This window comes from Dermacentor silvarum, chromosome 1, assembly GCF_013339745.2.
Source record: "Dermacentor silvarum isolate Dsil-2018 chromosome 1, BIME_Dsil_1.4, whole genome shotgun sequence".
Lineage (NCBI taxonomy): Eukaryota > Metazoa > Arthropoda > Arachnida > Ixodida > Ixodidae > Dermacentor > Dermacentor silvarum.
In genome coordinates, this window is record NC_051154.1 from 351,396,911 (window position 1) to 351,424,784 (window position 27,874).

Below are 27,874 nucleotides of genomic sequence, written 5' to 3' on the forward strand. Positions count from 1 at the left end.
CTTCACGGTCACGAACCTCAGGTTCTGCTGCTCGACGTTCTCGAACCGACGTTGTTTAACGTTGCCGAACCTCAGGATCCGCTGCTCGACGTTCACGAACCAAGGCGGCTTCACGTTCTCGAAGGTCGGGTTCCGCCGCTCGCTTCGTACGTTTACGTTGAACTTCACGGTCCCGAACCTCAGGTTCTGCTGCTCGACGTTCCCGAACCAACGCGGCTTCCCGTTCTCGAAGGTTGGGTTCCGCCGCTCGCTTCGTACGTTTACGTTGAACTTCACGGTCCCGAACCTCAGGTTCTGCTGCTCGACCTTCTCGAACCGACGTTGCTTCACGTTGCCGAAGTTCACGATCCGCTGCTCGACGTTCACGAACCAACGCGGCTTCACGTTCTCAAAGGTCGGGTTCCGCCGCTCGCTTCGTACGTTTACGTTGAACTTCGCGGTCCCGAACCTCAGGTTCTGCTGCTCGACGTTCACGAACCAACGCGGCTTCCCGTTCTCGAAGGTCGGGTTCCGCCGCTCGCTTCGTACGTTTACGTTGAACATCACGGTCCCGAACCTCAGGTTCTGCTGCTCGACGTTCTCGAACCGACGTTGCTTCACGTTGCCGAAGCTCAGGATCCGCTGCTCGACGTTCACGAACCAACGCGGCTTCACGTTCTCGAAGGTCGGGTTCCGCCGCTCGCTTCGTACGTTTACGTTGAACTTCACGGTCCCGAACCTCAGGTTCTGCTGCTCGACGTTCACGAACCAACGCGGCTTCCCGTTCTCGAAGGTCGGGTTCCGCCGCTCGCTTCGTACGTTTACGTTGAACTTCACGGTCACGAAGCTCAGGTTCTGCTGCTCCACGTTCTCGAACCGACGTTGCTTCACGCTGCCGAAGCTCAGGATCCGCTGCTCGACGTTCACGAACCAACGCGGCTTCACGTTCTCAAAGGTCGGGTTCCGCCGCTCGCTTCGTACGTTTACGTTGAACTTCACGGTCCCGAACCTCAGGTTCTGCTGCTCGACGTTCTCGAACCGACGTTGCTTCACGTTGCCGAAGCTCACGATCCGCTGCTCGACGTTCACGAACCAACGCGGCTTCACGTTCTCGAAGGTCGGGTTCCGCCGCTCGCTTCGTACGTTTACGTTGAACTTCACGGTCCCGAACCTCAGGATCCGCTGCTCGACGTTCCCGAACCAACGCGGCTTCCCGTTCTCGAAGGTTGGGTTCCGCCGCTCGCTTCGTACGTTTACGTTGAACTTCACGGTCCCGAACCTCAGGTTCTGCTGCTCGACCTTCTCGAACCGACGTTGCTTCACGTTGCCGAAGCTCACGATCCGCTGCTCGACCTTCACGAACCAACGCGGCTTCACGTTCTCAAAGGTCGGGTTCCGCCGCTCGCTTCGTACGTTTACGTTGAACTTCGCGGTCCCGAACCTCAGGTTCTGCTGCTCGACGTTCACGAACCAACGCGGCTTCCCGTTCTCGAAGGTCGGGTTCCGCCGCTCGCTTCGTACGTTTACGTTGAACATCACGGTCCCGAACCTCAGGTTCTGCTGCTCGACGTTCTCGAACCGACGTTGCTTCACGTTGCCGAAGCTCAGGATCCGCTGCTCGACGTTCACGAACCAACGCGGCTTCACGTTCTCGAAGGTCGGGTTCCGCCGCTCGCTTCGTACGTTTACGTTGAACTTCACGGTCCCGAACCTCAGGTTCTGCTGCTCGACGTTCACGAACCAACGCGGCTTCCCGTTCTCGAAGGTCGGGTTCCGCCGCTCGCTTCGTACGTTTACGTTGAACTTCACGGTCACGAAGCTCAGGTTCTGCTGCTCCACGTTCTCGAACCGACGTTGCTTCACGCTGCCGAAGCTCAGGATCCGCTGCTCGACGTTCACGAACCAACGCGGCTTCACGTTCTCAAAGGTCGGGTTCCGCCGCTCGCTTCGTACGTTTACGTTGAACTTCACGGTCCCGAACCTCAGGTTCTGCTGCTCGACGTTCTCGAACCGACGTTGCTTCACGTTGCCGAAGCTCACGATCCGCTGCTCGACGTTCACGAACCAACGCGGCTTCACGTTCTCGAAGGTCGGGTTCCGCCGCTCGCTTCGTACGTTTACGTTGAACTTCACGGTCCCGAACCTCAGGTTCTGCTGCTCGACGTTCACGAACCAACGCGGCTTCCCGTTCTCGAAGGTCGGGTTCCGCCGCTCGCTTCGTACGTCTACGTTGAACTTCACGGTCCCGCACCTCAGGTTCTGCTGCTCGACGTTCTCGAACCGACGTTGCTTCACGTTGCCGAAGCTCAGGATCCGCTGCTCGACGTTCACGAACCAACGCGGCTTCACGTTCTCGAAGGTCGTGTTCCGCCGCTCGCTTCGTACGTTTACGTTGAACTTCACGGTCCCGAACCTCAGGTTCTGCTGCTCGACGTTCACGAACCAACGCGGCTTCCCGTTCTCGAAGCTCAGGATCCGCTGCTCGACGTTGATGTTTCGAAGCAGCTTCCCGTTCTCGAAGTGTGGAATCGCTGCTCGACGCTGACGTTTCGAAGCGGCTTCGCGTTGGCGAACTGAATCTGGATCCGCTGCGCGTCGCCGACGTTTACGTTCTGCGTCGCGAGCTCTTCTCTGCGCAGCCTTGTCTTCAGAGGTGCTCGCGGTTCTGTTAATGAACTGGCTGCTGCTGTTTGAAGATGTGCCAGACAGTTCGTTGACAGATTCGTTGGCGTCCATTCAGCGCATCGGACGGCGCAGCGTGACTAAGCCGAAGCAGCAACTGAGGCAGCGGCGCATGCACCGGGTTTATATAAGCAGCTGGCGCGGAGAGGAGGAGAGAGAGAGGCGCGCATGCGCGCGCTATCACACAGGTAGCGGATGAAGACACGGAGGGAGAAGCGCGTTATCGAACAGATGGCGTGGAGAGGGGGAGAGGAGGAGAGAGGCGTTATCGCACAGCTGGCGTGGAGAGAATGAGGAGAGGTGCGGACGGACGCCGATGCCGACGCCAACGACGCCGCGGGACAGGCCGCCGCTATAAGATGCTCCGCATCTAATCATGTGGTATGTGTAGCATACAAATGACATTGTGGCAAAATGCACGGAAACATATGCCTTGGGCAATAGCAGCACAGGTTTGTGCTTTTATGAGGTAGTTGTTTTTTCAATAATTATATCAAAGTGTCTTTACTCATGCAGCGAGTTTATAGACTACTTCGTATGTGTTCGGCTTCCACGCACTGTTTATGGTTCTCGTTGCATTTATTTCAGTACAAAGAAAGTTTTATGGATTCGCCTTGCCTCCCTTATTTCAACGGAGTTTTACTGCACAGTGGCGCCCATGCAGACTCAAAATAAGTGGAAGAGCTTGGAGAGGGCATATAAGCGTAGCAAGACGAATAATTCTTCATCTGGCCACTCCCTGATCACCTGCGATTACGAGGAGTGAGTACGGGCCATTGTTGCCGTAAATTCGTAAAGCTACTATGTATCTGATATTTTATCATTTCTAGGGAACTGGCTGAAGTGCTTGAAAAGGAACACCATATCACTCCAACAGTCCTCCTGGTGCCCGTGCAGATGATTGAAAACAACAGGTACAATGGCCCTACTTGATATGTAGTTGTTTCTAAGCCTGATTTTTTTATGCTTCAGAGAGGGCACTGTTGCGGAGACAGAGCCTTGCCAGGAGGCAGGGCCATCCCACCACCCCAGCCAAGATGCCCCTGCAAGAAAAAGAAAATCTACTACCTCTGTGGAGGCTCTTGTTGAGGAATATAAGGCTGCAAAGCCGGAGCGGAAATTGCGATTTGAGAAAAAAAAATGGCACTTTTGAAGCGCCTTGTTGGTGCGGTTGAGGCATGTGCTGCTAATAAATAAGTTTTGATCATGAAGGAATGTTTTTTTTTATAAAACTCTGCAAGAACGCTTCATTGAGCATGAAGGAATGTTTATTTTTTTATAAAACTCTAAAAGAATGCTTCACATCAGCACCTCTCGCATTAAGAAAGTGCTCCATTAAAAAAAATGGAACACTAACACTGCTTTTGTGCAATCGCATTTCTCAAATTTTCACAATTAGCAGCCAAACTTCGGTCAGTAGTGTCATTTTCGTCATCATTTCCAACATCTTCGAGCTGTGGAATTTCTTGCAGCTCAATAAAATAATCCCTCTCTTCATTGCACATGTTGTGTAACACACAAGCACCCATTACTATGAGGCAGCACTGCTTCATTGTAGCAGCGTCAACAAAATAAAGCCTATGGAACCTTTGCTTTAGAAGACCAAAGGCATTCTCAATAGAACAACTTTGCTGAGAGTGGCACTTGTTATAGCGCTTCTCCATGCCGGAAAACTGTGCTCATTATCACGGTACGGCGTCAACACCCATGGAAGCAGGGGGTATGCAGAGTCTCCGAGCAGGTAACCACCATCACATCTCATCGCTGCCACCTCAAAGAAGCGGCCTTCACGAAGCACCCTGGCATCGTGTGCCGATCCAGGAAAACCGATAAAAACGTCGATGAACTTGTTCCTATTATCACATATTCCCTGGAGCAGTACAGACGGGAACTTCTTGCGGTTGAAGTAGGACTGGGAGGATTCAGCCGGCTTGTTGATCTCTATGTGGCACCCGTCAAGCCTATGGTGTTACGCGGCCCTTTGCCGGAGCTCTTTAGCAAGAAGCCCGCCTTGGTCCTTTCTTGATCATGCCCGCTAGACCATGCGATGACTTCTCCGCTTATGCTGTTTAAAAAGTTCAACAGTCGCTCAATGTACACGTGCACTGAAGATTCGGATAAATCAAATCTGTCAGCAAGGCAGTACATACTCGACTGGCTTCCAATATAGCTCAGTACCACCAAGAAAGTCTTCTCGGCAGTGATCCGTGTGCGCCCTCCTGGAGAATCGGGGAAGAACGGAGGCGATTCGTAGCGGGCGACAAGATCGCTGAACGTCTCGCGTGACAGTCGGAACATCCGTTTAAATTCAAACCCGAAGTACCGGCCTACGACGCCCTCACAGTATCTTGGAATGCGATTTCTGTCCACTCTTGCTAGCTTCACTGCCATTATCGCGACTAGGTCGTCAAATTCGTCGTCACTTTCACACTCCACTAGCTCCATGGCGACATGCACGACAGTGAAAGCAGGTCAGCGTTCATGACCTTCGTCCACAGAAGCAACGGTGAGGAAAAAGGCGGTGATTTGGCACTATGAACACCAAAACACTAACAACGTCGAGACGGACCGAGACATAATGCCGCGCATGCGAAACAAGAAAGCAGAAGGCCTGCACAACGTCTGCACTTCGGCATTCGATTCTGTGTGGCGCTGCTGTCCGGTCAGGCCGCCACCGCCGATCTAGCCCTGCACTCGCCCTGAACTTCTCGTGAACCGCCGTGAACCGGTTCACAGTGGTGCAGGCGAAACGAACGTACCTTTAGGTGCACGTTAAAGAACCCCAGGTGGTCCAAATTAATCCGGAGTCCCCCACTATGGCGTGCCTCATAATCATATGGTGGTTTTGGCACGTAAAAACCCCATCATTTAATTTAATTTAATTTATTGGCCCTCAGTCCCCAGCGGCTGCGGAGCACATGACCAAGGCGGCGGTCAGACCTGCGACGCGGCAGAGGGTGCTAAGAATCTCTGGGTCCGGACAGGCCGCCACTGGAAACTGAACCTGGCAACGTTCAACACGCGAACGCTCTCGAGTGAGGCTAGCTTAGCAGGGCTGTCTGAGGAATTATCAGGTATTGCCTGGGATATTATTGGCCTTAGTGAGGTTGGAAGAACTGGTGAGGCATATACAGTGCTCACTAACGGCCACTTGCTCTGCTACAGAGGTCTTCCAGATAATAGAGAATTCGAGGTAAGACCTCTAGACCATAAGCACACAGCGGGCTACATTGATGAATTTTACAGCATTAATGAGAGGGTAGCAGTCGTCGTAATAAAGCTAAATAGATGGTATAGATTGAACGTAATACAAGCCTACGCCCCAACCTCAAGTCACGATGATGAAGAAATAGAACAGTTGTATGAAGATGTTAAATTAGCGATCAGAAAGGTGCAAACTCAGTATACTGTAGTCATGGGCGACTTGAATGCAAAAGTGGGGAAAAAGCAGGTTGGCGAGCAAGCAAATGGCAACTACGGTACCGATTCTAGGAACGCTAGAGGAGAGATGTTGGTAGAATTCGCAGAAAGGAATAGGCTCCGTATAATGAATACCTTCTTCAGGAAGCACAGCAACAAGAAGTGGAACTGGAAAAGCCCTAATGGAGAAACAAGGAATGAAATAGATTTCGTACTCTCTGCCGATCCCAGCATATAGTGCAGGATGTAGAAGTATTAGGTAGGGTAAAGTGCAGTGACCGTAATTTAGTGAGGTCTAGGATTTCTTTCATTTTGAAGGGAGAAAGAATAAAATTAGTCAAGAAGAAACAGGCCAACCTAGACGCAGTAAGGGTAAAAGGAGACCAGTTCAGGCTAGTGCTTGCAAACAAATATGCAGCTTTAGAACAGGAAGATGAAGGCAGCATAGAGGCAATGAATGAAACCGTAACTAGGCTAATCTCAGAAGAGGCAATTGAAGTGGGAGGTAAGGCACCAAGGGCAACCAGTAGGTAAGCTCTCCCAAGTAACAAAGGTCCTAATAAAGAAACGACAAAACATGAAAGTGTCAAACTCGAGAGACCAGATAGAATTCGCCGAACTGTCAAAACGGATCAAGAAGAAGAAAGTACGCGATATTCGAAATTATAACGTGGAAAAGATTGAGGAAGCAGTAAAATATGGACGCAACATGAAATCAGTGAGAAGAAAACTTGGCATAGGACAAGGCAAGATGTATGCAGTGAACGATAAGCAGGGTAATATCATCAGCAATTTTGATGACATAGTAAAAGCAGCGGAATAATTCTATACTGACCTGCACAGTGCTCAGAGCAACCAAGCTGCTTCCATTCCAAGTAGTGATGAACAGGATACAGAGGCTCCTTCTATAACTAGCGATGAAGTTAGAATGGCCTTGCAAGACATGACCAGTGGAAAAACTGCTGGGGGAGGTGGAATAACAGTCGATTTAAACGAAGATGGAGGCGATATCATGCTTGAAAAGCTTGGGGCCCTCTATACGCATTGCCTCACGACTTCAAGTGTATTAGCTGGAAAAACGTCAACATTATACTAATTCATAAGAAGGGAGACGTTAAAAAAATGAAGAATTATGGACCCATTAGCTTGCTTTCAGTATTGTATAAAATATTCACCGAGGTAATTTCCAATAGAATCAGGGCAACACTTGACTTCAGCCAACCAAGAGAACAGGCTGGCGAGATATTCTACGATGGATCATATCCATGTCATCAATCAGGTAATCGAGAAATCTGCGGAGTACAATCAACCTCTCTATATATGGCTTTCATAGATTATGAAAAGGCATTTGATTCAGTAGAGATACCAGCAGTCATAGAGGCATTGCATAATCAAGGAGTACAGGCGGCATACGTGAATATCTTAGCAAACATCTACAAGGATTCCACAGCTATCTTGGTTCTCCATAAGAAAAGTAGAAAGTTACCTATCAAGAAAGGGGTCAGGCAAGGAGACACAATCTATCCAATGCTATTCACTGCATGCCTAGAACAAGTATTCAAGCTCTTAGACTGGGAAGGCTTAAGAGTGAGGATCAACGGCGAATATCTCAACAACCTTCGGTTTGCAGATGACATTGTTATATTCACTAACAATGGGGACGAATTACAACAAATGATTGAGGACCTTAACCGAGAAAGTGTAAGAGTAGGGTTGAAGATGAATATGCAGAAGACAAAGGCAATGTTCAATAGCTTGGCAAGGAAACAAGAATTCAGGATTGCCAGTCAGCCTCTAGAGTCTGTAAAGGAGTACATTTCTCTAGGTCAGTTACTCACAGGGGACCCTGATTATGAGAAAAAAATTTACAGAAGAATAAAATTGGGTTAGAGGGGCATACGGCAGGCATTACCAAATCCTTACTGGAAGCTTGCCACTGTCGTTGAAAAGAAAAGTGTACAATCATTACATTCTAAAGGTGCTAACATATGGAGCAGAAACTTGAAGCTTAACAAAGTAGCTCGAGAAGAAGTTAACGACCGCACAAAGAGCGATGGAACGAAAAATGTTAGACCTAACGTTAAGAGACAGGAAGAGAGCAGTGTGTATCAGAGAGCAGTGTGAATCAGAGAGCAGTGCGGATCAGAGAGCAGTGTGGATCAGAGAGAAAACAGGGATAGCCGATATTCTAGTTGACATTAAGATGAAAAAATGGAGCTGGGCAGGCCATGTAATGTGTGGGATGGAGAATCGGTGGACCGTTAGAGTTACAGAATGGATACCAAGAGACGGCAAACGAAGTCGAGGAAGGCAGAAAACTAGGTGGGGTGATGAAGTTAGGAAATTTGCAGGCGCAAGTTGGAATCAGCTAGCGCAATACAGGGGTAATTGGAGATCTCAGGGAGTGGCCTTCGTCCTGCAGTGGACATAAGTATAGGCTGGTGATGATGATTGTCATAAATAAAAAAAATAGTAAAGTGCAGCCCAGCATTCCATTCAAAATTCCGCCTTCCTCGCGTAACAGAATGCGGAGTATTTGGTACGGGTTCATTCAAAACGGTTTTAGTTAGTCATTCTATATGCTAATGTTTGACCGTAAGCCGTACGTGGAATTTTTTCCAGTTGATAATTCAAAAAAGAAAATAAAGAAAGCCGGCGTGGTAGCCTAATTAGTGTCTATATAGTGGATACGGCGTTGCGCTGCTAAACTGGAGCTCGCGGGTTCAGTTCAGGTCGCGGAATTCAATGGGAACGAAATGGAAAAAGACTCGTGTACTTCTGTTTAGGTGCACGTTAAAGAACGCCACGTGGTGTAAACTAAACCGGGTGCCTCATAATCATATCGTGGGTTTGCCACGTAAAATCGAAGAATTTGTTTAAATAAAAAAAATAAAAAAAACAGCTGGCTGTGTTTTTCGCCTTTGGTCTAGGGGTGTAAACAAAATAAATTATTCTCGAGTCTGATTTCCCAGGAACTTGTTAAGCAGGACTTCCTAACACCCATGCGTTAATTCTCTCAGGAACTGCGACTCTTTGATGAAGAGACGAGTGAAATTACGTGGTGTCAAGTCATACCCATAGTAAGGCAATATAAGTACCTCGGCGAATGCACAAACGAAGGAAACAATTACTCAAGCAACCACCAAGATAATCTGAAAATAAGGGGAAGCGAAATGCAGCAATAAAAGCACAAAAGTCAAGAGCATAGAGACAGTTCACTATCTGCTGAAGAGAGGCGTCGAGTATGTCTTAACGCAGAAATTGAACGGCGATCCCATTGAGAAGCTTCTTGGGCACCTGATTTATGTGTGACGACATCGGCGCGTTGGGGGCAAGGATCGTGACAGCGGCTCGGGACCATGTGGTAAATGAGAAGGCTCTGCCGTCAAAACAGACGAATGTGCGAAAAGACGAAGGCCAAGAGGCGCTCTGATCTGGGGCCAACTTCCCGAAGGTTTTTGTTCGCAAGTGCTGTTTGCCATTGGCTTTGCAATCTGTGCCTGTCTATTTATTAGCTGCGATTTTACGCTCGATCCAGGGCTTGTGCTCAAAGAACATGTAAAAGGGCTCTTACATCCCCCAGTATGCAAAGGTTAGGTGGATTATTGTAGACATTTATTCAGATTTATTGTGGCACCAATGCGGAGGGGGGGGGGGGGGGGGGGGCAGCTGTATACAAGGTGTTTCACTTAACTTGAGTCAAACTTTAAAAATATGCAAATGCCACGTAGCTGCACAGAACCAAGGTAATGTTGTTTGCCGTCACTTGGAGATACCCATATTATTTTTTGCATTGCGCCTACTTAGATAATTAGCCTTGAATAAATATTAAACTGCTTAATTATTATAATTTGATGAAAAGCCATCATGAGGAAATTTTATAGCGACATGAAACACTCCAGATACAGATTTCTGGTGCTGAATACGTGCTACATAAATGTTTTTCCGAGCGTGAAAGAAGCCCGCGAATACACGCAAAGTGCTTCGAGCGGCCAGTCGGGTGGCAATTTTGTGTGTTTTCTAGGGAGTCTTTCATGCTCAGAAAAACTCTTTTATGTAGCACGTATTGAGCAACAGAAAGCTGTATCGGGAGTTTTTCATGTTGCTTTGCAATCAACATATTGCCTCTTTTCATATAATTATAATATTTCAGTAGTTGATTACATTATTAAGACTAATTATGTAATCGGGTGGAATGCAAAAAAAATAATCTGAGTATTTTCAAGCGATGGCAAATAACATTATCTTGGCCCAACATGGCCCAACATCGGGACCGCAGACGTGAGCGCAGACGTGAGCGCAGACGTGAGCGAGAGAGCTTTGGGCGGCACGAACCAGCGAGGAGGCTGCACGTCGGGCTCGAGCGGAAAGCCACCCCCCAGATAGCAAAGCGATTAATGCCCCGCAACGACGGAGGCACCACGCTCGGAAGGCTGATGCCGAGGTGCGGATGCACGATTCGGCCGAGACTTCGTGAACAAAGCCTTTGCCTTCAGTTGTCCTGTGTGGGACCGATTATAGTTTGAAAACGACCCATCGGTGATTGCGAACATTCGTGACGTGACTAAACGCGACAGCCTGATTGCCGTATTGGTGCGTACCTGTGGTGAACGGAGCGATGTGGCGTTGTGGAAAGTATGTGACGCGTGTAAGGACGCGTTACTGCGTGGTTCTATCTGTAGTTCCGTGCAGCAGTTGGCCACGGTGAACGGGGACGTGTATCCGGTCATTCCGCCTCAGTTGCCTGTGTGGAAAAATTAGAAGAAAGGTTACGGCGCTAAGCAGACGTGGACGAAGTGAGACACAAACTACATATACTTGTTCACTTTGTCCCCGTCTGCTTGGCGCCGTAACCTTTCTTTTCAAGACATGAAGCAATTAGCCGAGCAACAAGTCTCGTTAAAATTCAAAGTACTTTCGCTCCAATTTTTAATTGGGTGCACTTCATGTTTTCAAATATTCGAAAAGCATTTGAAAAATATTCGCATTTGTTTAGTTAGTATTTCTATGTTTACAAGTTTATAAGGCCGATAAAAGTACTATCCTCACTTTGTAGAGCTCTCCACTAATTTGCTATCGCAATCGATGCTGCGCCTTTAGGGCAAAACAGCGAATTTTTTTTTTATTCACTTGACCAGAAATACAAGATTAAGCGAATCTGCCGCAGTCGGCGTGGCATCAAAACAAGTCTTCTACAGCCACAGTGTAAAGGTCTCCTAACAAAAACACGTAAAACAAAATGTTCGGGCGCTAACTATTCCGTGTCGGTACCACGACTCCTTCGGTTGCTGGATTCATGCGCTGGAAGAGGAACCTCCCCTGCCTAGCACAAACATTCTTGCTCTTATTTTACGCTGTTATTTTTGAAGGCTGAAACTACTAGCGAATTTTTTAGGTGCCCCCCCCAAAAAAAAAGAGGCAAAAAATAAAGTTTGTTTAAGTACATTTGTTTTCCTTTTACAGCGAAGCTACATATGGCTAGGCGAAACCAAAATCCGTCCGTCCGATGCGCGCAGAAACTATCATCATCAGCAACGGCTCGAGCATCGTCGTCGTCTTCCACAGCTGGCTCCGTTGCCGCTGAAAATTCCAGCGTAGAATTTCACTTCTCTTCCGCCGTCGTAATGGGGAGGCCGCGTTTACGGGGGTATGAGCCATTCCATACAGTGTGACGCAACTTGAAAAATAACGATATTGAAACGTCCAAGAATTTAGAAAAATGATTGAATCGTCGCGATGGCACATCGATCACGAGTCACCGTATAGCGTCGAAGTCCCTAGTTATAACGAAATTATTTTTGAACAGCTCTGATATCAGTCACGCAACAATGATTTCTCGCGTAATGTCAAATGTTCATATGCTGTGGCCTAAAGCTTACGGCACGGTGCGAAAACGCGCTCGCTGCGACAGCGAAACATTGTGCGCGGACATACATGCAGACGCGCAGTCGGTGGCTTCGAACCCGTGCGATCGCTGCATTGAGGCTTCATTCTGTTATGCTCCATTTGGTTATACGGAGAGCACACTATAAGAACATATTTCACATAGTCGGCTCTCAGCGCTGCCTACCTTTCACGCAAGAAGCTGGTCCATCGCGTCGAGAGATAGCGTCTGTAAACTCTTCTGCGCTTTATGTTTGCCCAAGGTTGTTATTTTGACTGTAAGAAACTTCCCTCGTTTGGCGAGTATTTACAGAAATGGCCAGGAGGGCTCCCGCGTGGTGTTTTTATTGAGTGCCGACAGCCAAACCTATGAGGAGCTCACCGCGTTATCCCTCATACTACGCAAGCGAGGCGCTTCCGACAGACGGCGACTACGTAACTCCTCGCCCCTAATAGAACTATTGCCACAGTGCGTGCGTTCTGCATGATTTTAAATGGACTGGTCGGAGGAGCCCGTGGACCTCCGTGGAGCAATCGAACGGAGAAGGAAGCGCAGGAGCACAGCCGTTGTCATGTCATCGTCTTCATGCTGTCGTCTGGTCTACCAAAACATTTAGACAATGATTGGCGGAGCCATCATCGAGCACCGTTATCGACGTCGGCTGCATATGTATACTTCGCAGGCATCTTCAGAGCGTTCATATGATTTGTGCAGTCTGCATTAGCTGTTCGCTTACTTTGGCAATAACATTCCATATGCTTTCCGCGACAATTTCTTCTTCTAGAAAGTGGACTGGTGGCGCGTCTTTGAATATTTTCTCGAGCTGATACCAGAAGTAACACTGCAACAATTACCGCGCATAATACTGTGGCAGCTGTTGCGTTACTGGTTCGCATTATGAGCAAAACTACATTTCAAAGCGCAGCTCTTACCTGCGACGAGTGTCGGCGTAGTTCCGCGTAACCGAGCGAACGAGAACAGCGAAAATTGCGAGCGAACCCGGAGCGGAGCGGGCGGTGAAAGACGGTGAGAGCGAGGCGGAAAGCGGAAGTGGGGGGTACAGCAAAACCATGAGGCGGAAAGCGGAGGAGGAGGATAAGGCGAAAGTGTGAGAAGAAAAGCCTACTGCCGCGCAAGAGTACTATGGTGACAACGGCTACGAGGTGGTGGCGCCAGAGTAGCGCGCGTCATTAGGGTGCCTCGATCCGCTTTGTTCGCGGGAGCGCGCGCATCGAAGTACTCTACGTGTCGTCTGTTCAAGAAAGCTGAGCATGAGCGGAGGTCTGTCTGCGTCGGCTGCTGCGAATACACCAACCCGTCAGCCACAAGCTGCTTCTCCCGAGTTCCCGATTAGCCAAGCAGTCGTGCCACACTTCGCCCGTTTGGAACATGCCGTACGAAATAGATTGTGCACGCCAGCCGTTATATCGCGAAATGAAAGCACGTCTTGAGCTGCGCTCAAATTTCATATTAGCGAGTGTCGTAACCGTCGGTGAATTTTTTTTGTTTGGCGAGAACAATGTCCAACTAAAACAAGGAAATGTAGACATTCGAGCTAGCACTTAGTCCTGTGGTGTACCCGATTTAAGAGAGCAATGTTTGGTGATTAACAGCCACACTTTTGTTTCAGTTTGATTAAAAAGCGATAAATGAAGTGCATGTTTATATCTATATGACTGCTAAGCTAAGACGAATTTCATGTGTCACGTTGTCAAAGTTTTTATTAAAGTGAATAGAAAGACAATGGCAGAACCATCTCAAATGCAGGATAACAAGTTTTCTTAGTAAATGCTATGGGAACTCCGTTTCGCAAGACTAGTGTCTACAGGAGTCGCGCTAACGAGACGTAAAGTGGTAAGTCAAAGAAAACAATTAGGGCACTGTTCAGGGAGTTTACACCGAAGTGACGTTAACCAAATTGGCATGCAAGTATAATAACACTGTACGAGTGCCAGCGGCTGTTTGTGCCTCGCGCTGCAGAGCACGCGCTTCGAAACGCTGCTCGCTCGCTCGAGATGGCCGAGACGCTGAAAGCAGGATCAGGCAACACTGCGCACACCATCAAAACTGTTGTCTCAGTGAGAAGTGAAGAGTCCGAGCTGAGGGCGGATGAGGCAAGAAGAAGCAAACACCGCAGCGGAAGCGAAAGAAACGGCAGCCGCTGCGGGTTGGCGGCAGCCTTCAGAGAGGCTGCCGCCAGCCCGTTTACCAATACAAAGACAGACACACTTATAGACAGGCCGGATATTATAGACAACATATCTACATGCAGTACATCATATATGTATTATTTGTTTAAATGTTCAATGCTGATACGCAGTGTCGTGTTGAACTGGGGGTGTTTCTCATGCCTTAACGCGCCACTTAGCCTGCGAGAACAGTTGTTCTATGACGCTTGTCGACGCATGCGTCCGTAGCTTGATGGCTTTAATATCTGCCTTGTGTGCTAGAGGTCCTGTGTTCAAACCACGGAGTAAGATAAACAGGAGCGCCGACTCCGCCGCCGCGCAACGCATTCGCTCGGGACAAACCGTGCAACCAAAATTATACATCGCGTAGCGCCATCTGTCGAGGCGCATGGAAAACACTCAACAGCTTGCTTCCATGTGCGCATGCGCTGAGTGGCGGCGACCGGCGGCGACGGCTGCGCAGACGCCGCAGAACGGGCAGCGCGGCACCCGCAGAGCGTACGTGTCGTCTGCTACAAGCGTGAACCCTCGGCCATCTCAATTTGTCAGCAATCAAACACAACAAAAATATACGCACAAATAATAAAAGCGCAAATAAATACGCGGTAGCGCTGTTATGCACGCATACGAAACATTTTTAGATGTCTTGAGAGGAAACAGACGATAAATGATGCTGTACAAAAAGACACAACTGAAGTACGTACTTGTTTTTCACTCCTCTACGTCTGCGCGGAAGCGAAGGTGCGAAATTTTCGTCTTCCTCGCTTTGTTTACCATGTCTGCAGTGTTTATTCATGCCTGACGGAACAAGGTATGTTGATACTTGTGCGTGAAGAGACTGTGCAACAGGACAGTGTTTTGTTCCCGGCTGTAAATCTGGTTATGGCAAAGGACGCGAGAAGTTTTCGCTCTTCGCTTCGCCATCTGATCTTCAACTACTGCACCAGTGGCGTCAAAAAATTCCTGAAATAAGCGAGCGCTTAAAGCAATATACAAAAAAATGTTCACGACACTTCGAGAAGCAGCTTATTCTTGATAGTTGCTTCAGCAAAGACAAAGGTGAGGTCCTACTGGATGTAAAGAAAGTGCCTCGACTTCGAAGCGGAGCCGTTCCTTCAATTTGTTTAGGGAAGCCTGGCGTAGCTCAATGATGCTGAATGCCAGGAGGAACCAGAAGACGCCAATGCAGAACGACGGGAGGAGCTCAATTTAAATTTCTCTACAACTACACACAGTGCAGGTGCGTTTTCTTGTCCAGAGACATGGCAAAATGTAGAGAGAGAGAAAGGGAAAGAAAGACAAGGAGGTTAGCCAGTGTAAATAGCGGCTGGCTACCCTGTAAATTCTCAGCCTTGCCTTCTAGATGATTCCCTCAATTATGCAGACACATAATCAGAGCTTCTCTTGTGAAATAATATGCAGGAAACACTGGCAGGAATTCCAATTATTATGTTCAATGAGAATGTGGTGATTCTGCTCGCAAGAGAACCGGGTGACGCGAAAAGCACCACCAGAAACAAAGAAGCAAGCGAAGCATCTTTGTACTTGATGCGTGCTCAGATAAAAAAGAGTGATAAACGTCTGCTTTTGCATAAAAGCTTCTTTTCGATGTCGTCTGTAATTGCTTGAGAAGACCCGAACTGCCGTTATATCGCCTTACCATTTGCTATAGTTTTTTCTTTCCGTCTTAGTTTCCCTAATTTGTTTATTTTCTGTTCCTGTTCCTTGTAAAGTTCCATGTAGGCCACCTGACAAATGCCCTGCATTTGGCCTGTATGAAATAAATTAAATAAATTGATACATGACTTGTTTCTCCTGCTAACGTCACTCCGTGAACCGCAAGAGCTATGTGCGCTACAGGCGTCAGGGCATGCGCGGAGAAGACGACAAAACGGATAGGCAAGCATGCACCGCGAGAGAGTCCATGCGCCTTTGCTCCTTCGGTTTGTTGGGCCCGCCTCTCCGCTGCAGAGTTTTTCATCATTCGTAGCCCCGTCTAGCGAACACGCCATGAAGCAGGAGCCGGCGTTTCAGAATGTGTCCCTTCCAGACGAGCGGAGTCGGCGCTCCTGTCTTATCTTACTCCGTGGTTCAAACACAGCCATCGGACAATTTTATTGTCTGTTACTTAATTACTTATAATGACGTACTTTGTTTGAAATGATGAGTTTGCACAGTAGCAAAGCCGTTTAAAGCCAAAAGGACGAAGTTTACGCAAATCCATGTACAAATATTTTGGTCCAACCATCAATGCCATGCTGGCGGAATCGCCTTTCTTGCAGCTCCCGCAGATTCTAGCGCTGCTCTTCTCTCTATTAATTATAGTTTGAAACTGTATGCGTGAAACAGCGAACTCGTAAACTACTAGCTCTTCGCTGCAACGTTTCTAGATGCCGCACTCATCCCGTCAAACGCGTTCGGCGTTCGAGGCCAGTTGCGTACGAGAAAGGGCCTCGAACTCGGCCAGAATGCTTCGCTTGAAAAGCAGCGAGCTGTCGACAGCGCGCACTCAAAATGTGGCTGGCTTAGCTGCAGGTTCACGTACAGCGAAATCTGATGGTGAAGGTGGTTACGACAAGACACCTTGCGAACGACCGGAGTCCATGGGAAAACCATCGCTCGTGTTAATCATTATGCACAGCTATTAAATTAAGTCGCCCTGCAGGTCAGGGGGGGGGGAAGCTCACAGGGCGGGCACCGGTGAAGCGCCCCCCCCCCCACACACACACACGTGTGTGTGTGTGTGTGTGTGTGTGCGTGTGCGTGTGCGTGTGTGTGTGTGTGTGCGTGTGTGTGTGTGTGTGTGTGTGTGTGTGTGTGTGTGTGCGTGTGCGTGTGCGTGTGCGTGTGCGTGTGTGTGTGTGTGTGTGTGTGTGTGTGTGTGTGTGTGTGTGTGTGTGTGTGTGTGTGTGCGTGTGCGTGTGCGTGTGCGTGTGCGTGTGCGTGTGTGTGTGTGTGTGTGTGTGTGTGTGTGTGTGTGTGATCGGCACACACACATATCTATATTGTAACGGGATAAAGGAGACAGAGAGACGAGAGACAGCACCCGTTCCTGGGCCACCGGTTCTATTATCTTCCTTGTTGTCTTCCCTTCCAGCGCCCGCCTTGCGAGCGCCCGCGGCCAAGTTCCCTTCGTCTTTACACTCGGCCACGCTGCAAGTTTCCGGCGAGCTTGGAACCACGCAACTTGTCCAGGGGCGGTATTCTGTAAGAGTCTACCTAGTGGACTGTCCATTTCGGCGACCGTTGATTCGCTGCTGCTTGACGTGCAGGAAGGTGAGAGCCAGTCTCCTTCCTGCACGTCAAGCAGCAGGGAATCAACGATCGCCGAAATGGACAGTCCACTAGGTAGACTCTTACAGAATACCGCCCCTGGTATTAACGCGATAGCGTTAAGTGCCCCGTGTCGCAGAAAATCCGGCGTCGGTGTCGGTGTCGGCGTCGGCACCCGCGGCCGAGAAAATCATCCCCAACCACGCAGGCCCTCCAAATATATTTAGGTATGCCACACCATTCTATCAATAATGTTGCTCATACCTTGTCTTGCATTCTTGGCAAAGCTATTCCTCGGAATTTTGATAATGACAATCCACAAACAAATGTCATGAAACAATACACCCATAGCACATGCCGTTTATGTTAAATCTTCTCAGACTGAAATATTAAAAGTACGAAAGAAAAACGGAAACCTGAAAATTACGCAAATTTTGTGGCGCGGCTGTGCAGTATCTCCTGGATCACCCCACGAAAGAGTCCGCGTTTCTACCATTAAGCTCACCTTTGTTCATAGCGTACGTCGCCAGTGTTCCCCGGTAACCATTACGGTTGCTTAAGCTGCAGTTGTCGGGAAGCATGAGAAGAAGCAGTCAGGGATCTTTGAATGCTATCGCGTTCCACTCTTAAAAGCGAAGCTTAAGCGTACTTCTAATTTTGAAGTCGTCATTTGTGAGCCGTCCTGTGCGAGAACAGCTTCTCAGGCGGCCGGCACTGGCTGTTGCGCGCTGGTCGCAGGTCTAGCCGGCGATTATCCCGCCGCTCAGCGTTGTCAATTTCAGCCGAAGTTGAGGAGATTCCCTTAAAGCGTGCTTCGTTGATTAATGTGAGTGGTGCGACTGCTGCCAGTATTCCCAGCTTCTCCTCAGGTTTTCGAGGACTATCACAGGATGAGTTTGAGAGGCTGTACACGGTTAGGGATGCTATGAATGACTGCAGGGTACAGTGGGAGCCATTCTGAAGCGGCGCTTCGTAGCGGTGGCCTCTATGCCTAGACAGTGAGGACAATGGCGGATAACGCCACCGGCACCGTCACCGGATTTTCTGCGAGACGGCGCCCTTAACGCTGTCACGCTAAAATATCAAAAAAAGACCAACCATTCCCCTGCCGGAAATTTGGGGTAAGCGAAATTTGTCGTGTGTTTCTTCGGTGTTTCTCGGAACGAATTGCACTGACGAGTGCCACATTGTGCTCGAACCACAACCGGTCACACGTAATGCAACTTGCTCCGAAGTTTCGGTTGAGAAACACGCATTTAAACCTTGCCGTCGCACCGGGGAAGTTGGCGCTAGCGTTGCCGAGGCGTGCTCCACCGTTGTCGGGTTCTTGGCGGGCAAGACGACGCTGACATTTGGCCTCAACATCGCGCTTCCGCAACTGCGGGTCCGCGGCTCTTCGCTGACGTTTTGCCCGGTCTTCGGAAGCCCTCACGCTAGAATCGGCACTTCGACGACGAGCCTTTTCCCGAGCAAGTTCATGGCGCCGTTGCTCAAACGCAGCCTGCTCCTCGGCGAAAAGCATCAAGTGGGGCCTTCCCAACCGGACGCCGAGACTGATATAAGGCGAGGGAAGCCCGGTGGAGTGCGCGCCAGCCCCTTTCCTTCACATTCCCTCCCCGCGACACACCAAACGACCCTGATTGGCCACGCGCGTCACGTGAACCGGCACCGGCGCAGCTGGAACGGCTGCTCCACTCTGGGAGCAGCCGGAGTTTTTTTAGGGGTGAAGCTCCTTAGGGTGTGGGTCTGTCCCTCCTCTGTAGTATGTAGTAGTAGTAGTAGTCGTCGTCGTAGTAGGTAGCCACGTCTACATTTATGAAAAAAAAATCCGAAAGTTACGTCCGTAGCGCCGAATCGAACCAGGGACCCCTCGCTTCCGAACGCGCGGCGCTAACCACTACGCCACGAAGCGCACATGGACACACGCACCACGATGACAATAAATACCCAACATTAACGAAAGACTGCGCGTTTCTAACGCGTTTGTGCTAGCGCGTTACGGCCCGTGTAAGAAGCTGGTGTAAGACGCTGTGGCCTCTCCGCCTTACCCCTGTATTCATAAACGCTCCTCGACTTGAACTTTACTTGCCACCGCCTTGGGCAGCGCGTTCGAAACGCGTTGAAGGCGGTGGCAAGTCAAGTTCAAGTCGAGGAGCGTTTATGAATACGGGGGTTATACTCTCTCAGCAGTCATGTGATGGCGTCGGCAAACGCGGTGCACGTTCCGGCATGTGTAAAGGGCTGCGTAAGACGCTGTGGCCTCTCCCCCTTACTAGAGAGTACTGCACGTTTCTAACGCGTTTGTGCTAGCGTCCCCTTAAGCGGGAGATGGTGCAATTATAATGAAGGGCGCTGTTATAAAATAGGAATGACGTCACATATGGCGCGTGTCATTGGTGGAAGTCAATCGTTCGATTTAGTGCGGCGAGACTGGGCGAATTACACGGAAGATTCACGGTTTACCGATGATTCCCTCCGGAGCTTCGCCCACTCATCATCATTCACCCCGTGGATATGCGGTGTTTTTTTTTTTTCGTGACCACAACAACGCCACCGAAACTTGTGAGCCAATGCAAGCTTCGCTTGAAAAGAGTGTAGTACAAAATTCATGGGTTTCATTATAGATATGATAGCACAGCACAAGTTTAGTTACAAGTTCAGTTACTGAAGTATCTGGAATAATTAGAATTAATTAGCTGAGATGAAATTCAGAATAAATCAGAAAAAATATTTAAAAAAAAGAGTACAGGGGGTCTATGCAGGATGCGCCGAGTTTGGCGAAACTCGGGATCTTCACGAGCTCTGGCGACGCCCCAAGATGAAAGAACGAATGGTAACAAGGCAAAGTGTGTCCGTCGGCACACCTCCAGTTTCATTGGTTTATCTAGATTCACTCTGGGTGGCTATCATTTCTTGGGCGTTGCCATATGGGCGGTCGACAAACTGGGGCTCACGTGATCATGCGGTCGGTGCATCGTCGTACCTTCTTTCACTTGTCTGTCGTTCCACCGAGTGCATTATAGGCACAAGCATGTTATCAAATAAATATATTTACTACTATAATATTAGTCACATTAATGTTGGTGATAAGCATTTTAAAGTTTACAAGATGTGCACTCAATGTGTATTAGACTAATTTGCCGTTTAATACGTTTCGCGTTATACCATGAGGGCACGCTCGCCCTCCTCTTTCTTCCTCTGGATTGGACTGGCGGGGCTCGCTACGCGCTTGCGCTAGTATTTCTGAGCACAGATCGGTGTGCGCTGGTTTCCGCACTAGGCTTTCAAGAGATCGCTCATTGTTCCTTATCTTTCCTCTAGATTGAATTGGTGCAGCTCGCTATCTGCTTGCGCTCCCATTTCCGAGCACAGATTGGTGTGCGCCTGGTTTTCACATTGGGCTTTCAACACATCTCTCATTGCTCGCACTAAAGTAAGGCTGCGAGACGAATGAGCGTCGGCTAGCGCAGTAGTTTGCCACGCGCTTACCGTGTAAGCACTCACGAATGCCGGAAAGCACTCATACAAGGGTCAGAAAACTATACGCTTTATTTTCTTTTACATTGTGATGCACCTTGAGACGGGCTAGCGCCGAGCGATGGCTTCTAACAACCGCAGGAAAAAGTCTTTATACTGGGTAGCCCGACCGATCCGTGGCTTCTAACAAACGCAAGAAATGGTCTTCGCAGCGTACGTGGCGGTTAATTGATTACCACCACATCTATGCCAGGAATGACTCCAGCAGCGGTGCAGTTACCTTGTCACCACCGCTGACGAGGTGGCGCTTCACTTTTTGACAATAACTTTCTATTTTTTGCGTGTGAACGCCCGTGTTGGTTCCACAAAGTGCACGCTGTAGTTAACTGTCTCCCAATGCAGATTGAGGCATATCCCCGTTAGCATCCACTGAATTTGGGATACAGTTGTATGCGGCCAATTCGTCACTATGAATAATGGTCCCTGGTTGAACATTGGCTGCAATAATGGCGCTTAGCGTCGCCGCCTTTCGTCGGTCGACCTTGAACAGTAGCAGCACCCCTCAGGTCGCGCAGACCATGCCGATGACCCATGGGCCACCATCTTTAACACCACCGTAGTTTTGGCGGCTCGGCGGAACGTTGTCGCCCGTCATTAGGCGGCCTCGATTGCACTTTTGCTCGCCGCGAAGAAGGCATTCGTCAATTTGCGCTGCCTTTCCGGGGCCACCGAGTGGAGCTCGCGCGAGCAGCTCGTCCCTCGCGACCTGACGGGGGTAGCTCCTCCAGTCGGCGATGGCGTGCTCCGATAGAGGAAACAAGTCTACGGTCTCTTTCAACATCCAATGTCTACGCTTTTGCTCACGCAGTACCTGAGCCAAATCATTTGCCGCCTGGAGAGGTGGTCGTTCGGACGGCCGAGGCGGTCCGTGTTGGCGCAGTAACTTCCTTCGCCTCTCTGCCCGTGCCGTGCAGCGGTACCGTGTACCTGCCAAAACCGATTTCGGCACCTGTTGCACCGGAAGGCAGCCCGGCGTCCATTCTGAGTCTTCCAGTATAATGTGACTACTTCGCCTGCGCAGGTTGGTTGGTCCGGGTTGAACCCCTGGTGGTCGCAGGTGCCCCAGTACTCCGATGATGACGCCGGACCGGGCCTGGGGCTGGGGCGCTGTGGACGAGCAGCGCTTGAAACAAGAGAGAGCCGAAGCGATCGCACGATCTTTTCCTCCACAGCCTAGTCACACAACTCTGTGCTCGGAAAACAAAATTTGCCCGCCGCGCTGTCTCCGCAGACGACAGCCTTCGCCTAACTCGTCACATAGCCAGCGCACTGACGTTTTGCAAAGGCAGAAATGACGCGAAACTCTACGTCGTTCATCTAGGTGAACGGGTCCATGCAGACGGTCATATTGGCGTGGCCCACCACGGTTGGGCCACGCCCAACTTATTTTTCGGCAACAGCGACGTGGTGCGGACTGAGAGGCATTAACAATCTTGACCGGCGAAATAAAACACGCACAGCGCACTGTTATCGGTGATGTACTGAGCACCACTATCAAAAAAAAAAGCGTCGACTTTCGCTGGCTTATGCATATATCTTCTTGGGCTGTGATGACCCCAAAACACGGTTCATTGCCTGCATTGTGGCGACGTAGCGCACAGCAAATAATTATCGGCACGTCACTGTAGCTGCTTGCAAGGCGTCGATGCGCCGCGGTGGACGACGATCCTGAGCAGTGCGTAGTGTTTTCCAACGACAACGTATCGCAGCTCTCATTTGAGATGGCTGCTCTGTCATCAGTGATGTATCGGAGCCGCAGTGTCGCAAACACGTTCAGCGGTCAGCGCAAACACACCCAGTGCGATGGCATTTCTTCATCACAAGCACGGCACACTAAACAATTGCAACACCTTCCTGCGTTCGAATATCATAAGTGTACACAAGAGCCCTCACCCGCCAAAATGCGACTGCTGTGCTGTCGTTACAATATCCATCTGTGATCGTGTTACCTCAGCAGCAGAGGCAATCGGCATTGGAGTGAACAGCAAACTCAAATTCTGCGTACATGCGCGCGGAGGCACCTTCACTTGGCAAGCAATGACAAGCGATGAATTGTGTCGCTGGATAGCACGCTCTTCTTCGCAATGCATCGCGGAGGCTTCGCGCACACAGATAAACTGGTGCATTTTCATTATTTGCGTCACTACGGACCCTACAATACCGCACAAAAATTTTGCCGCGACAGCCGTTGCCCCCGTTTCTATGGCTAGAGTGTCGTTTCAGTTGGTAAAGAGGCGGCCTTAATAGCCGCCTCTGTGAAAGCACCTGCGGTGAACAGCCCTGCCGCAGCGCTGCGTTGCCATTCCCCTAATAGACAAGGAAGAGACAGATCATTGTCATGACTGACTTTATGCATCATCATCACATCGTTTTTATCGAGAATAGCACTGCAGCGCCCCTGGCGACTGCTCACCGTATGAACTCCCTCGTGCGCGCGACCCTCTAGAATGTATCCGCTTGTAAGCTTTCGCCTCACTGTCGCCACACGCGGCAAAAAAAAGTGCAAAATTTAATACTTCACTCGATGTCCCTTCGTCATCACAAATTTATAGCATTCAAAACGAAAAACCGATACTTTAAGAAATAAAATGTTTGTTATTTTATTTTTTGCATTTCAATGTATTCGATTGAGGGAAAGTGTAGGTGCAAGAATGCACCGCATGTGCCCAGTTCGCATTCGACGGAGGAGAGAAAGATAATGCATCAAGTAACATACGGATATCCTTGTATGTTACTCTATGGATAATGATCGAAAGAGGAGGCACGCCCTTAACGCGCCCGAGAAAGGCGTGGCAAGCGGCTCACGGCAATTGTGCAGATAAACAGCGGGAGAGTCACGGTATTGCTAAATTGCGAGTTCATAACAATACGCGGCGCTGGCGCGTTTTGTTGCGCAGTCTTCTATGCTTGAAACGAGAAGCACTGTGCTGCGCAGGGTGCGCTCATGTCGTACGCGGCTGTATCTCGACATTTCTTTTTTCCTGCTGTTATTGCACGTTCCTTGCTATCTCCGTTCACTGACTGCCATCGAGCAAAGTCGGGTAAAACTCGGGGGAACGAGAAACTCGGCGCATCCTGCATAGCACCCCAGTACAAAATTGATGAGTGTCATTATGGAGATATCAGAGCATAAGTTTATTGACACGAATAGTTACTGAAGTGTCTGGAATAAGTAGAATTAATTAGCTGAGACGACCGTGGATGACATTCAAAATAAATCAGAAAAAATAAAAAATAAAGTAGTACAGCACAAAATTTGTCATTTGCGTATGTGGCATTAACTCATGTTGGTTAGTCCATCTGCTATGCACAAATGATTCCGTTATACCCATCGACTGTAAACAATGCATCTTGATTTATTTGTTTCGTTTATCATTATTTTTCATTATTATTATCATTAGAGGCAGGGTGCTTGACGTCTGCTTCACCTCCGCCGCGGGTCGGCCCGATATTGCACTACCTCCGGGATCGGCCCACCTTCACCTATGTTACTGTCGACGTACAAAACGGAAAATACATAGAACCCTATCGATATACATCTTCGCTGCAATAAAAGACTTATGCGCTTTAAGATGAATATGTGCTGCAGTGAGGATATTGAGGTACCACTCTCTGTTTTATTGAGCAATTCCGAAGAGAACAGTCGGCTCATGGAACAAGGGTGGTCCAATAACAGGTACTATAAATACCGTACGTAAACCTCTTTCATTAGATCCCATCCGAAACAGCCACTGCCTTTGGACAAAGTGCAGTGGCTGTTTCGGGTGGGATCGCTTTTTACACCTCATGGATGATTAAATGGCATCCCCGTTGAAACGGGGCATTGACAGATTGTCGCCTAGCCTGCTTCATTTAATCAGGTATGCTATACATGGTTTTTTTACCTAGCATTTTTGTATACAGCTTCTTACTATCTTCTTTTTCTGCAAAATCTACCTTGTATCGCTGCCTACGACTGTAAGAGATCCGGTCATATCAAGAGAAGTTCAGTGGCGCCCTCTAGCGTGTGACGTCACCTGGGGAATGAAATCCAGAGTTTGACGGAAACCCGTCTTATCGGGTGGAGACATCGTAAGTCGCCGAATGTTGGACATCGACCATAAAAATTAGATATTAAAAAGTTGCAGTGGCTTAGCTCGGCTATGCCAGGATATACGTAGCGTTAGCAAAGGTTCAGCTGATTATTCTTAGCTTTCCTGGTTGTCTATATTGTCAAGGATTAGCTTGATTAGTCATGCTTACTGCTGCTCCAATGACACACACGCGGTATACGTATTATGTGGCACATGTACTCAATCCTCCTACGCTCAACCGCTAATTGCCAGGCACCTACTTCGGGATCCGATGAGTCAAGCTTCTCCGTTCTTCTGCGCTGTTGAGCAGCATTTGCGCTCTCCTTCTCCATGGCTATACCACACTGGCAAACGCCAGTCAGAAGCGCAGCGGCTCCAGCGCAGTGTCAGACGGCGACTGCACAGCGAGCGCGCGCAGGCGCCAGTGCGTCTACCACGGCTACGACGTCACTCCTCTGGAATGCGCAGACCGGCGGCGGTGAGTCGCGCGCGGCGGCGGCGGAGTGCGCGAGAGGTGCCGGCTCCGGTGGCTCCGGTGCGCAAGCCGTGTGACATCACTGATCCTTGCGCATGCGCAGCACGGCTCTTGATGTGGCGCGCGAAACGGGCTTGGCTAGGCCAGTGTAGCTAACGCTACAAAATGCGTTCTATTGTGAATATGGCTCCAATGCGAGAGCCGAAACGTCTTTTTATTTCGCATTTTGATGGTACGCGTCCAACCTTCAACTATACTTACAATCACCTGGGGACTGCGCTGCTGCGTCATGCACGAGCTGGCTACGTGAAGGATGCTTGTAGTGATCGGTTGGACTCGCCTCGTCACGTATTTAAAATTTCGTGAGACGGCAAGTTTTGCTTGAGTGTACGGAATATTCTAGTCAACTAATCGCCATCAAATGACATAGAATCGCGGTGTGGCGGGCTGTTGGCCCCAGGCTTAGTGCAGGTCGCTAGTCGAGTCGTCTACTGGCCATCATTGCGCATACGCATGCGTGTACAGCGTGGATATCTTCTCAAGACTTAGGTCTGTGGTGCATTAGGACTGAAATAGGCTAATGATGATGATGATGATGATGATGCTACATGACATTGCCACACAATTCTATATCTACAGTTTATCATGCGAGGTCTTACATTCTTGGCAACATTATTCCACAGAATTCGTACAATTGGAGCCCACAAACAAATGTCATGAAAGAAAACATCGAGAGCGCATGTCCTTTATCTTAAATCTTCTCAGACTTAAATAATAAAAGTGCGAAACAATAACGCAGCGCAAACCTGAAAATGATGTAATATTACCGGTGCAGCTGTGCACTACCTGCGGGATTGACCGAAGAAAGAGGTTTGAAACATAACCGATACGAAGAAGTGGTGGTAAAGTTGCTCAGAAAGACATTGTTTGTAATTAATAAACATAATTGGCAGGATTCAAACACAGGACCCCTAGCACCACAGCTTGCTTTTACTTAGCTTACGTTTAGTGAAGTAATTAGGCACAATTTTGTACTCCAGCATTCACGGCCAGACCAACACAGGCATCCACTCAAAAACAACCCCCAACACACAGCGCGACGGGGGTGTCCTTGACTGCGTGTGTGTGTGTGGGGGGGGGGGGGGGGGGGGGTGAATGCTGGAGTACAAAATTTTGCCTAATTACTTCACTGTGACGCATTACCAACTAGCCCAAAAACAAGTTCTACTAAGCTTACGTTTACTTCATTTCTTAGTGCTACTAGAGCTATGCTAATGCTACTACATGCTACTCCAGAATATTCTAACATGTTATGGCATTCATTGCCTCGCCCTTATGGCCAAACTATGGACAAGGAATGCTAGTAATGCGACTTTCTTTATTCATATGTAATAAACCAGAGATGGGACGTAGTGTTCTGCCTTTGCTCCTTCCGTGGATGGCGCAGTCAGTTGACGGACAAAATTTGTCCCGCGAGCATAATGTAAGTGTGATCGTGCGACGAAAATGGGCAACAATATCGGCCAAGCACTTTGTGCATTGTCTTAAACATAATTATAAAGTCACACTTTACTTGCCTCTTCTTTGGATTTCCCCACTGCGGTTGCTACTGATGCTGTCTGGCCGAACATCCCATACACAGGACGGCACTCCTATCTTTGCTACCCTTACTCGTGATCCTTCCTCCGTTGTCGTGTCCTATAGTGGCATAGCCAGGAAATGTTTTCGGAGTTGGGGCAGGGGGGCCACTTAGTTGACCGGGGACGGGGGCGTGGAATAGGGAGGGAGCTGGGCAGGCGACATCCTGGCAAACAGAAATTTTGAAGGGCCTTACAGACAGCCTTACAGACCCAATGTCGAATTGTCTGTTGTTCAGCTAAAAGTCACCAATATAGAGTCAGTTCACCATCTGCTGAAGCGAGGTGTAAAGTATGTCGTGAAGCAGAAATGGAACGGCGATCCCATTGAGAAACTTCTCGGGAAACCGATTTATTTGTGGATACAACCATAGGCGCTGACTACGGGGCGGCTCCGGGGCGCTCGAGCCACTTCCGAAGTTTTCCAGGGGGAAGGGGCAGAGCCCCCCTCCCCGGCGATGCCGAAGCCCCCCCCCCTCCCCCCCCCGCTCCTAAAATGTCAGTACCAGGATCCTCTTACCAAAACCGTTTATGGTTTCTTTTGAGTTGCCTCCACATTTTCCCTTAAAATGTTACGGCGGCGATAAGCTAACTTCATCATTGTTGACGTGGACGTGCACGGCTTTTATTCATAATTTCGCTTTATTTCTGAAAATCCTGGCAATAGGAAAACAAGCGCATTATAAGCACCAAAGGCGGCTCCCTCATCTGTATTTTTTCACTTC

At 49.1% G+C, this 27,874-nt stretch overlaps 1 pseudogene; it reads right to left on the minus strand.

Annotated features, from left to right (window-relative positions):
• Positions 1-4,013: 4,013 nt before the first annotated feature.
• LOC119444740 (uncharacterized) lies at positions 4,014-5,106 on the minus strand (annotated as a pseudogene).
• Between the last annotated feature and the right edge of the window lie 22,768 nt (positions 5,107-27,874).